The sequence below is a fragment of the Rhinoraja longicauda genome, chromosome 31, assembly GCF_053455715.1.
Source record: "Rhinoraja longicauda isolate Sanriku21f chromosome 31, sRhiLon1.1, whole genome shotgun sequence".
Classification (NCBI taxonomy): domain Eukaryota; kingdom Metazoa; phylum Chordata; class Chondrichthyes; order Rajiformes; family Arhynchobatidae; genus Rhinoraja; species Rhinoraja longicauda.
Window position 1 is genome coordinate 6553827 of NC_135983.1, and position 12255 is coordinate 6566081.

The window sequence follows — 12255 nt, forward strand, 5'->3', positions numbered from 1 at the left end:
CTTAGTTTCGTGTAATGAACCGGATTTGATAAGGGAACTCAGGATAAAGGAGCCACTGGAGGTAGTGACCATAATATGATAAGTTTTAATCTACAATTTGAGAGGGAGAAGGGAAAATCGGAAGCGTCAGTATTACAGTTGAGCAAAGGGGACTATGGAGGCATGAGGGAGGAGCTGTCCAAAGTTGACTGGAAAGAGACCCTAGCAGGGATGACAGTGGAACAACAATGGCAGGTATTTCTCAGAATAATACAGAAGGTGCAGGATCAGTTCATTCCAAACAGGAAGAAAGATTCTAAGGGGAGTAAGAGGCAACCATGGCTGACAAGGGAAGTCAAGGATAGTATACAAATAAAAGAGAAGCATAACATACCAAAGGTGAGCGGGAAGCCAGAGCATTGGGTAACTTTTAAAGAGCAACAGCAAATAACTAAAAATGCAATACTGGGAGAAAAGATGAGGTACAAAGGTAAGCTAGCCAAGAATATAAAGGAGGATAGTAAAAGCTTCTTTCGGTATGTGAAGAGGAAAAAAATAGTTAAGACAAACGCGGGTCCTTTGAAGACAGAAACAGGTGAATTTATTATGGGGAACAAGGAAATGGCAAATGAGTTGAACAGGTACTTTGGATCTGTCTTCACTAAGGAAGACACAAACAATCTCCCAGATGTACTAGTGGCCAGAGGTCCTAGGGTGACGGAGGAACTGAAAGAAATTCACATTAAGCAGGAAATGATGTTGGGTAGACTGATGGGACTGAAGGCTGATAAATCCCCAGGGCCTGATGGTCTGCATCCCAGGATACATAAGGAGGCCAACTTTCAAGAGAGAGTTAGATAGAGCTCTTAAAGATAGAGTCAAGGGATATGGGGAGAAGGCAGGAACGGGGTACTGATTGTGGATGATCAGCGATGATCACAGTGAATGGTGGTGCTGGCGCAAAGGGCCAAATGGCCTACTCCTGCACCTATTGTCTATTGTCTTTTGACCCGCTGAGTACTTCCAATACTTTGACTTTTGCTCAACATTCCAGCATCTGCAGTTTGCATCTCACTGGTCTTAGAAACATAGAAAATAGGTTCAGGAGGAGGCCATTCGGCCCTTTGAGCCAGCACCACCATTGATTGTGATCATGGCTGATCATCCACAATCAGTAACCCATGCCTGCCTTCTCCCCATATCCCTTGATTCCACTAGCCCCTAGAGCTCTATCTAACTCTCCCTTAAATCCATCCAGTGATTTGGCCTCCACTGCCCTCTGTGGCAGAGAATTCCACAAATTCACAACTCTCTGGGTGAAGAAGTTCCTTCTCACCTCAGTTTTAAATGCCCTTCCCTTTATTCTAAGACTGTGGCCCCTGGTTCTGGACTCCCCCAACATTGGGAACATTTTTCCTGCATCTAGCTTGTCCAGTCCTTATATAATTTTATATGTTTCTATAAGATCCCCTCTCATCCTTCTAAACTCCAGTGAATACAAGCCTAGTCCTTTCAATCTTTCCTCATATGACAGTCCCGCCATCCCAGGGATCAATCTCGTGAACCTACGCTGCACTGCCTCAATTACAAGGATGTCCTTCTTCAAATTAGGAGACCAAAACTGAACACAATACTCCAGATGTGCTCTCACCAGGGCCCGATACAACTGCAGAAGAACCTCTTTACTCCTATACTGAAATCATCTTGTTATGAAGGCCAACATGCCATTAGCTTTCTTCACTGCCAACTTTCATTATGTGGAGCTGCCCACAAACTAATGCTGCTAACTAACACATTCTGAGGTCCCGGAAGACGTGCTGACGGACGTGCTGGAGCTTGCTATTGCCATTGGAGTTCAGCAGGAAAAACCAGAGTTTATGAACTTCCTGTCAGTGCACACTGCGAGATTGAAACTGGTGAAAATCTGCTCATGGAATGGAAGTAAAGAAAAATTGACATCAGGCAAAAAAAAATCTTGTAATTAAAATGATCAGTCATGTACTGTGAATGGTCACATGCAAACGTACTGCATGATATATTTGTGAATATTATAACTATTTCTCAATTTTCTCTTAAAAACTGATGATTTTGTGGAAGGAATGGACAGAGATCCTTAGGTTGGGAGCCTTGTGTCTAAAGAAGGGTCCTGAGCCGAAACATCACATGTCACAGATACGGCCTGACCTGTTGAGTTCCTCCAACGCTTTGTATTTTGCACAAGATTCCAGTATTGCAGTTTCTTGTGTCTCTGCTTGATGTTTTTACTGCCTAAAATCTCTGAGGAAATGTCTGTGTACAAGAACCCAGGTTGCAAAACAGAAATCAAGACACCATTGTCTAAACCACCTGCCAAGGGCTTCAAAAAGCTGAAAGGAGTGATACTCCATCTACATCCACAAAAAGATGGAGCAGCTTCACAGTGACATCTCTTCCTGGTAATCCATGAACTCTTTTTGGAAAGTTATGTCAAACAGGAGAAGGGTCCCAACCTGTCTGTCCATTCTCTCCACAGATGTGATCTGACCTGCAGGATTCCTCCAGCACTCTGGGTTTTGGCAAAGACTTCTGTCTGTTTAATTGCAATAAGCTGCCAACCATCCAGAACCTGGAAGATCCAGACCCCTGACCAGTTGCTGTTCAGGGAGGTGGTATATTAGAAGGCACACGGGCAGTAACTGTGTGCTCAAAGTAAACCTCCACAAAATGCTGACAAAAGCAAACTATTTACAATCTTCCACTTTATCAGCAAATAAAAAGTGGATTGTGTCCTCTGAGAACCAAAGTAGAAATTTCCAAATAAATGCTGAGAAGATATGCCACATATGGCTCCTATCCAGACAGTACCGATGTGTTTGGCTGACTTTTGGTGGGCAAACACCAAGTGTCCCTTTGTGCTGTGGGACACACTATCCCCACTACTATGAAGGATAAGTGTGGACAAGTTACTGGTGAACCTTCCAGTCAATGGGATTGTACCTTAACATCTGTCACTTGTGTAAGATTTGTGCAGAAAAATATGTTTGACCATAAGTCAATTTAATAAAGATTTGCATGGAATGTCCTTGAGGCCTCGCGGAAGAGGAAGATGGTGGATCTTCTCGGGTAGTTTCCCAAACAGACCGGTAAATCATGTGGTAGTTTGCCTCATCACCAGAACATGGGTGATGGTGCGAATCCAGAGGAAACCCACGCAGTCACAGGAAGAACATGCAAACTCCATGCAGACAGCTTTAAAGTCCCCTCCTTCACGCACAACCAAGCATCTCTTTGCCACTGTGTAGTACCTCAAAGTGGCTTTGGTGGGAATCTACTGCATATCCTTCTGGACATTTGCCAAGCAGTTTTGCAGTCGTCTTTGTTTAACTCAGAACTCTGTGTTCTAGGGGTTGTTCCCATGGACACATACAGAGACAAATTCCATCTGCAGCTGATTAATTAAAAATTGGTGAGACAGGGCCTCTGGTTCAAAAGCTTGCTGGACTTTCCTGAAGGGTGCTGTCCATGACCAAATATTCTAAGGCATGAATTATATATTTTTATTTTACGAAATAAACAAAATTTATATTTAATTATATTTTTAAATTATATATTTTTATTTTACAAAATTTACACGGTGGCGCAGCGGTAGAGTTGCTGCCTTACAGCGAATGCAGCGCTGGAGACTCAGGTTCGATCCTGACTACGGGCGCCGTCTGTACGGAGTTTGTACGTTCTCCCCGTGACCTGCGTGGGTTTTCTCCAAGATCTTCCGTTTCCTCCCACACTCCAAAGGCGTACAGGTATGTAAGTTAATTGACTGGGTAAATGTAAAAATTGTCCCTAGTGGGTGTAGGATAGTGTTAATGTGCGGGGATCGCTGGGCGGCGCGGACTCGGTGGGCCGAAGGGCCTGTTTCCGCGCTGTATCTCTAAATCTAAATCTAAATCTAAAACTATTCATAATAGGGGGTATGGAGAGAAGGCAGATACAGGCTACTGAGCTGAATGATCAGTCATGATCATATTGAATGGCGGTGCAGGCTCGAAGGGCCGAATGGCCTACTCCTGCACCTATTTTCTATGTTTCTATGTTTCTATAATATATGCAGTGAACACAATTGAGGAATGCCATTCTCTGCATTCTTTGTACCATCAATTCGATACAGCCTTTTTAAAATACCTTAACACCATTCAGATTTCTGACTTAAATGAAGCAAGGCTAAGGTTAGATGCATCCACTGTGAGGGTGGGACAGTGTGATGGGCTCATACCCCTGCTCACAGAGGGACAGGAGTCCAGGAGAAAACCCCTTGACCTATTCAGTCATGGAATGTAACTGAAGGAAAAAATAATGTCATGCAGATATAAGATTGATCTTGAACTCAAGTGGAATTATCTATTTTGTAGTGAGAATGTTAACATGTGAATGTATTGCATTGCATATATGCATGATTTATGAACAAAGTAATTTTTTTTGGAAAAAGAAACACGCCTGCTATCTAGGGTTATCCTAGGGATTTTTCATGGCTACTCATGTTGAATAAAATGTTTAGCATCATCCAGCCCAACATCTACGACAATTTGTAAGAAGCTCACGGACTTGCTTCACTGATCTGGGTTTTTTATTTTAAATGAAGTTTGAGGTCTACTAATCTAGCTTTGTTGCTGAACTAATCTTTGTTAATTGTAGTTTAGGGATGCAGCATAGATACAGCCATTTGGCTCATGCTGTATCTTTAAACCAAAAGTCCACAACAACCATTGTTCATCCGTTCACACTAGTTTTACGTGATTCCACTTTCACATCCACTCCCTCCATACGAGGAGCATTTTACAGAGGCCAATTAACCTCCAAACCCACACGTCTTTGGGGTGTGGGTGGAACCTGGAGCATCCATTGGAAATACGTGCGGTCACGGGGAGAACGTGCAAACTCCACACAGACACCACCCGAGGTCAGGATTGCACCTGGGTCTCTGGCTCTACCAGCTGCGTCACTATGCCACCCTTAACTTGCTTAATTGATCTGGATTTTTAATTCTAAATGCTGTTCCAGGTTTATTAATCTAGTTTTTAAACTGGGGAAGCTTCTGTTTTTATTTCTAGTGTCCACCATTTGAGAGCTATGCTTTAAAGATCAAGCATATTATGAGTTTGCCAAATCCAACTTGGCATGGGAGCAGAGACTCTTTAATCAGAATCTGTGAGAAGAGTTAAACAAAAAAAATCAATTTTGCAAATCGTAAAACAGCACATGTGATGATCCTAAACAAGCCCTGTTTCATTAACATTGCCAAATAAGCAGGATTACCATCTGAACATAGCAACTGTCTAATCTGTGAATAGTCATATTGTCTGACTACAAGTATAATGTTCTCCATCAGATAAATACTTCCAATTGATAGAAAGAATTGCTAATTTAATTCACTGAAACGACCAGATCTCATGCACAGCTAATTCGAAAACAAAACAAAATCCTTATACCTATCTTTTCAAGTTATAAACAACATGACATTTTTTTTGGAAACATAAGGAACTGCAGATGCCAGAATCATCAGTGAAATACCAAGTGCTGGCACAACTCACTGGGTTAGGTAGCACCTGAAAAGCCAATGAAGAGGCAACGTTTCGGGTCTGTATAAATCTTATTCAGTCTAAAGGGTCCTGATCCAAAATGTCATCTGTCCATTTCTTGCAGAGATGTTGCCTGACCTGCTGAGCTCCCCAGTATTTTGTGTTTTGAAAGACCTTTTTATTCCATCTGCAATCTACCTTTTTTTTACTGCCTGTGTGTGACCCAATGTTAGACTGTTGATTATACCAAATGATATACCCACCGGTAAAAAATTCACAGGATAAACTTTTCAGTTAGGCCATTATGTCTTATGCCACTTGCAGTCATTTGCATCCATCTCTTTCAGAACAAATATTTATCACATCTGATGACACTTTTGAAACGTGAAGCAATCCTGAATATTGCTGAAAAATTAAATTGAAGGAGTTTGTACGTTCTCCCCGTGACCTGCGTGGGTTTTCTCCGAGATCTTCGGTTTCCTCCCACACTCCAAAGACGTACAGGTATGTAGGTTAATTGGCTGGGTAAATGTAAAAATTGTCCCTAGTGGGTGTAGGATAGTGTTAATGTGCGGGGATCGCTGGGCGGCACGGACTTGGTGGGCCGAAAAGGCCTGTTTCCGGCTGTATATGATATGATATGATATGATATGATATGATATGATATGATATGATATGATATGATATGAGAACTGGTCAAATCTGGCAGGTGGATATAAAAATTTCCAAGGCACAATTTGAAGAAGAACAGGGAAAAATTGCCCAAATATTTATCCCCCATTGATATTGCATCATTTTCATATGTGAGGTGACAGAGTGTTGCAGCAGGTAGAGCTGCTGCCTCAAAGGACCAGACACCCAGGTTCGATCGTGACCTCGGATTCTGTCTGTGTAAAGTTTGCACGTCGTGCATGTGATCGTGTTGGTTTCTTCCACGTGCTCTGGCTTCCTCCTACATCTCAAAGATGTGTGAGTTTGTCAGTTAATTGGCCCAAATGAGTCGGGAGTGGATGCAAAAGTGGGATAACATAGAATTAGTGTGAATGGGTGATAGATGGTTAGCATGGACTCGGTGGGCTGAGGGCCTGTTTCCATGCTGTGGCCTTCAATAAATCAATTTGTTGTAGGCACATTAGCTGTCACCTTTTCTACCTTGTAACAGTGATGAAATTCCTAGGGTGCGTCAATGACCAGAAAGCACTTGTGGATATCCTGTTAGGACCATGATAAGCAATCTACAGAAGAAAACAATAATTCATATCTTTCATTGCATTGTATAACAGACACATTAACTAATCCTCATCATCAATGTTGAAAGGAACTGCTGATGCTGACTTATACTGAAGGCAGAAACAAAGTGCTGGAGTAACTCAGTGGTTGGACACCATCTCTGGAGAAAAATAATGGGTTTCTCTAGAGATGCTGCCTGACCCGCTGAGTTACTCCAGCACTTTGTGTCTATCCACAATATCAATGTGACTGATATTGAAATCTCTTTAAAGAGTTATACAAATATGAAGTACCCAAATAAAAAAGTACTGCTTCTTTTCCTGACAAATTATATTATTCATTTGTGGCAGCTTCCAAACCAAGCCAATGTATGACATTACTTGAAGTCTGTGTAAATATTTACAAAAGCACAACTCTTTCAGATGCATTCAGAAAGAAAAAAAATAATGACTACTTTAATGATAAGCAGCTGCAAAAGGAAAATAACCACAGGAGGGGGAAGCAGTCTTTGGGTGGAACTTAATGTTCCAAAAACAGTTCAAGCTGAATGACATTGGACTTGATATTCATCTTCACCACCTGGGCCTTGCTTGAGTTGATTGCCTGTTGCAGAAACTATTTGATATTCATTCAATTGAATATAGAAGGAGCTTCATTTTACATCTGGTCTTTGCAATAGTTGGCTTGAGAATGCACGATCGTCGCAGTGGATACCCAAACTGGAAAGTATTCTACTACCCAATGCTTATAAGCCTCATCTTAATCAGCCGGTTGTGCTGGTAAAATAAATGAATAGAGACATGAAAGGAACATCATTCTCCTTTTCATGCTGATGACTGTGTGATGCTATCCATGGTCTCAGGCTGGTCAGTGGCCAACGCTTCAAAGATTGTCCAGGTCGCTGAGGAAGGAAGCAAGGAAATTCCTGTCATGCTGCATGAATGCCAAAGCTGTCTGGGAAATAATCCAAGGAGTTATTTCAGATCCAAGGACAACTCGTGGCTGGCAGCAGCTCCGTATCTTCAGGAAAGATGTCTACATGTTCTGAAGGCATTTTGAAATTTGCTCTTTAAAGTTATTTCTGGTGCACACTGTGTATTGCCTTTCAGCCCATCAACACAGGTAACAGTATCATGAGCAATGCTCGTCTCAGCAACTGAACCAGCTCTCTGTCCCTATAATTGTCTTTCAGTTATCTCTGCTAACTGGCTTGATGCTCATTCTTCAACAGTTTCAATTTATTTTTGTCTCATCTAAGTACCATTGCAGGTACTATCGCAATATTTAAGAAACATTTAGACAGGTACATGGATAGGATAGGTTTAGAGGGATATGGACCAAATACAGGCAGGTGGGAATAGTGTAGATGGGACATGTTGGTAGGTGTGGTCAAGATGGGCCGAAGGGCCTGTTTCTACGCTGTATGACCCTCTAACAAGACATCTTCAATTTTAAAAGTACCATGTAAATATGTTTCTCTTATTTTTAGTTTCTCTTTATGACAAAGCTGGAGACCATTTAGTCCTTTTAATCTATGCTGGCCCCCATTTCCCCATTTATTTCCCCATAACCTACTCCCTCCCACATGCCCTCAACTACAAATTGGTTTTCCCACCACTCACATGTCTTTAGGATGTAGGAGGAAACTGGAGCACCTGGGAAAAGGTGAGTACAGTGAGAACACGCAGAAAGCACCGGAGGTCAGGATAAAACGTGGGTCACTGGAGTTGAACACCATCTCTTGCATTACTGTGTTACACACAGTCTCCACTGCGGTTTAATTTCAAGATTAGTTCATTTGAGTCCAGATGAAGGGTTCCCACCAGAAAAGTTGATTGTTCATCTCCATCCTTCCTCCAGATTCTGAAAGAATGCAGTCTCTTGTGCCACGTAATGAATTTAAACCTGGCACAAAGCCGACTTTTCCATAGCCATGCATTTGAAACCCAAATCTTGGTCAAAGTTGTGACAACAGAACACATTCCTCTCTCTGATGTGCACAGACGCACAATAAGGTTATGGCACTCACTTCTAACTCATTAGCATCCCAATTCACCCTAACAACTAGACATTGATTGGATGCCAAATATAGCCACTGATAGACTTACGGCCTCTGATCTTATGCACACAGGGATGGAAACAATAATTGTGCCTTTGAATTAGATTCTTTGAACAGCATTATTTGAGGAAAGTAAAGCCCAACCCTGCTTCAATTTGTCTTTTTCATCTCTTCCCTTTTATGTTGCACCCTCTCTCCCTAGAAAGTGTTGATGACCTCACCAGGTTGGGCATCTATAATAACAGCCACTCTCAATTCTTCTGGTAAATTGATCATTATTCAGGCATGGTCCTTGATGAAGACTGCAGCAACCTATCTCACTATGAAGATATATCATCTGAGATTGTTCTTGTTCCTCTTTGTATAACCCGAACCCGCTAACTGGGCGGCATAGTGGTGCAGCAGTAGAGTTGCTGCCTTACAGCATTGATCCTGACTACGGGTGCTGTCGCTACAGAGTTTGTACATTCTCCCCATGACCCACATTGGTTTTTTCTTGGAGCTCCGGTTTCCTCCCACACTTCAAAGATGTACAGGTTTGTAGGCTAATGGCTTTGGTAAAATTGTAAATTGTCCCTTGTGTGTGTAGAATAGTGTTAGTGTGCAGGGATTGCTGGTCGGTGCAGACTAGGTGGGCCGAAGGGCCTGTTTCTATGCTGTATCTCTAAACTCAACTGGAAACAGCTTGGTCGACAATGAAGACTCGGGAACAAAAATCCTGTCACGTTTTTCCTTCTGCGACCAATGAATAGCGAGAACAGGTGACCACACTACAGATTCCACCCCACCCAAGGTAAAATCAGCCAACTGAGCACAAGCTAGTGCGTCGTTCTCCCTTGTTTCTGTGTGTAAGAGCCAATGCCCTCAGCCATTCACTTCCCAAGGAAAGCAAGGTTGAGCAAACAAACTTGGCATGTTGAGAGGATTGTGCAACTTAGTGGCCAGAATATGCAGCGACAAGTCTGTACACGATAATGAAAGGGGAATTTATATTTGAAGAAATGATCATGCAAAGCTGTGAAAGTAGCAAGGCACAGACAGGAAATGTGCATTGAAACAAAATTATTTGTTATATTTCATGCAGGTAGGTGTTAAAGGCAGGAAATATGTTAAATTCTAGGCATAGATAGGGTAGACAATCAGAACCTTTTTCCAGAGTAAAATGTCAAAAACGAGAGGGCATTGCTTTAAGGTGAGAGAGGCAAAGTTTAAAGATAATGTGCGGGGAAAGTTTTTTACACAGCGAGTGGTGGATGCCTGGAACTTGCTGCCAGGGTGGTGGTGGAGGCAGTTACTGTATGATAGTGGCGTTTAAGTGGCTTTTGGATGGGCACATAGAGATAAAGGGAATGGAGGGATATGGTGATTTAGATCAGTTTATCTTGGCAACATGTTCGGCATAGACATAGTGGCCCAAAGGGTCTGTTTCTGTGCTGTACCGGTCTATGTTCTACTCCAAAATCTTGTATGGGTTATTCCTACATGTTTTGCTTTAGGATTCAAATGTATGTCGCTGCATTCTCTGGCCACTAGGTTGCACAACATGCTTCCTTCAAGCAAGGAAATCAACCATGCTTTCCTTTGTAAAGTGATTGGCTGCTGCCCAAAATCTTAGCACATGGTCAACACAATTAATAGTCAAAGATTTTATTATCTTTTCTGAAAGCATCTTTTCTGACTTGCTTGCAAATTGCACAGTATTCCCGATTTTCCTGTTCCCCATGCAAATTGTTTTAAATATCTTCTTCCTTTGTAGTTCCTTACCATTGTTGCATGATGGTGGATGGTTGGTAGAGTGGCCATTCAGAGACAGTACTACTTTCACCACGGCCATCATTAGCACTTGGCAGCAATACATGCCGGCAATCTAGGGTCCTTCCGCTGCTGGACATGGAGGGCAGGGTGTGGTGGAGAGAGATGCCCCTCTAAATAAGGGATACTGGGTTAATGTCTGTAAATGTCTGTAAATTTGGAGGTAAATGCCTGTATCGAATGTGTAACCTCCGGAAATGTCGGATGGGTTTGTTAAAAAAGAAGATGTTTTGTAAGCGATATTTATTACTTGAATAAAGTATTTTTGATATTAAAAAAAAAAAAAAAAAATACATGCCGGCAGTCTGGAGAGGTTTGCAGGGGTCCCTGTCATGATTTATTCCGAGCAGCTCCGTCACAGAGGACTCTGTGATCTACGGACTGTTCCCAGGGACACATTCGGAGACTGACATCGAGTGCTGCTGGAAGGTCATCAACTCGGTGAAAGACGCTCTTTGGTCTGCCCGATCCTTGTTGACCTCCCAGCGGAGCGAGCTGTCCGTCAAGGAATGTTGCCGACTGGCCTGCTGCAGACTGCAGGAGTACGTGCTGAGGGTCGCACTGAAGCTCGGTGCAGCCAACGCCAAGGCCCTGTGGGGGAGGACCACAGTCTAGGGTCCTTCCGCTGCTGGACATGGGGGGCAGGGTGTGGTGGAGACGCCCCTCCAAATAAGGGATACTGTGTAAATGTCTGTAAATTTGGAAGTGAATGCCTGTATCGAATGTGTAACCTCCGGAAATGTCGGATGGGTTTGTTAAAAAATATGTTTTGTAAATATTTATTACTTGAATAAAGTATTTTTTGATATTAAAAAAACAAAACATGCCGGCACATTGGCACAGCTGATAGAGCTGCTGCCTCACAGCGCCAGAGACAGCACTTCGATCCTGACCTCAGTTGTTGCGTGGAATTTGAACATTCTTTCTGTGACCTTGTGGGTGTCCTCCACATGCTCTGGTTCCCTTCCACATCCCAAAGGCATGCGGGTTTGTAAGTTAATTAGCTCCTGTAATTTGCCTCGGGTGTGTTGGGAATGGATGAGAAAGTGGGATAACAGAACTAGTGTGAATGGGAGATGAATGGTCAGCGTGGACTCGGTGGGCTGAGGGCCTTTTTCTGTGCTGTGTCCTTCAATCATACATTCAGAACACACATGGCCCAAATAATCTGCAGACTGTTCATTGTGGGAGGTATAACGTTTAGATTTACCATTTATATTAACCTACCAAAGGTTACAGTCCATATTTTCTGATTTCAACTTCCTATCTCCCCAGCAGTGAGACTGATTGTAGGGCATGCCAGCCTCGTCAAATGCATGGAACCATGACGAATAAAAATAAGACATACGAACAGACATAGGCCATTTGGACAATTAAGTCTGCTCCGCTATTCAATCATAGGTGACCTATTTTTCCCTCTCAACCCCATTCTCCTGCCTTCGCCCCGTAACCCTTCATGCTCTTACTAATCAAGATCCTATCAATCTTGCCAACATTAGGAATATAATTAGGAATTAGGACCCTGAACAGGTATCCATATCAGTGTCAGTCTGAAAAAGCTTCCCGACCCAAAACGTTGCCTATCCATGTTCTCCACAGATGCTGCCTGACCCTCTGAGTTAC